This window comes from Schistosoma mansoni (assembly GCF_000237925.1).
Source record: "Schistosoma mansoni, WGS project CABG00000000 data, chromosome 3 unplaced supercontig 0044, strain Puerto Rico, whole genome shotgun sequence".
Lineage (NCBI taxonomy): Eukaryota > Metazoa > Platyhelminthes > Trematoda > Strigeidida > Schistosomatidae > Schistosoma > Schistosoma mansoni.
Genome location: NW_017386006.1, coordinates 189787 through 191088, shown reverse-complemented (window position 1 = coordinate 191088; position 1302 = coordinate 189787). Strand labels below are relative to the sequence as shown.

General features: G+C 32.3%; 1 non-coding gene across 1 annotated transcript; it reads right to left on the bottom strand.

The window, feature by feature from the left end:
• Positions 1–277: 277 nt before the first annotated feature.
• Positions 278–344, bottom strand: Smp_tRNA_01528_Gln_TTG.1.1. Its single transcript has one exon. It is a non-coding gene (tRNA).
• Positions 345–1302: the final 958 nt, after the last annotated feature.

Here is a 1302-nt window from a genome sequence, read left to right as displayed (position 1 = left end):
AATTACATGGTGTTATCTGAGTAACTTTTATAGACCCTAAATTATTTTCTGTTCGCATGAGCCATAAGCTTCTTTGTCCTGTCACCTATATTTGCATCTACCTTTTACTAAAAAAAGATAGACTATCCATATCCATATCGCTTCTAACATGTGTACGTAAAACATATTCCAGTTTGGTAAGCAGAGATGGATAGTGGCTAGCAGTGGAATCCAGGACACGCGTTTCGTCCTATTCGGGACTCGTCAGCTAGATGTACCTGCATCTCAGAGTTGACGTTCACTCTGAGACTCGAACCCAGTACCTGTTGCTTCAAACGCCATCGCGTTATCCACTCAGCTACTGAGTCCTGATAGCCAGTTTGGTCTTACAAGGCCAAAAGAAAAGCAATAATGACACGGTGCTTCAACATTAAATGGACTATGACTACTCAACTAACATGTATGGTGATTATGATATTGTTTTTGAAAAACCACCCATAATTTTCGCTTCCAACCCTTCATAACAGAAGATAAGTCCATCCATAAAACAAAGCTTAAATACTGCATTTATAAGAATTTTATCCAGCATTTACTTTTACCTATATCTTGATATATTACTATTAATATTATTATAGTTATGGTGTTTGTTTTAGACACTACTATAAAATATCCATCTATTTTTCGTCTCCACTTATATTGTTATCATTAGCTGTTTCCAGTTTCATTTCACTTAAGCCTTAGATACTTTTATCTTTATTTACTGAAGCAAAAGTACATTTGTTTTATGCAGGTTTTTCCTATCGATTGAATCCAATAACAGAGGAGTAATGAACGTAGCATGATAATATAGATTTATCCATTTAACTTATATTCTCTTCAACTGCTTACAAACTAAAAACAATAGCATTGTTAAATGATGATAAATAATTGAGTTGACCTAGGTTAGTTTCCTAATTGCGAATAATTGAGATTTTTCGAACATGATCTGAAACTAGTATGAACCCGATAATAATATTTCCCATACACACAATACTTTATGGACTATCCCCATAATAAAACATAAAATAGGGCAGCAAAGCAGAGAAAAATCTTAATCATCAAAGAAACTAAAATTAAAACAGAATAACTTTGTATATTTAGTAACAAAACATAACCTTAAAAATGATAACAACCAATGAGAAAACAAGGAAGGTTATTCAGAAGTTTGAATCAAGAAAAGTATACTTAAGATTATCTCCTAGAAGAAATAAATTAAGATTGATTAACAAAATCTCGTTAACTTAGTACAGTTCTATTAATTGCTCAACAACAATGTTTGTACTT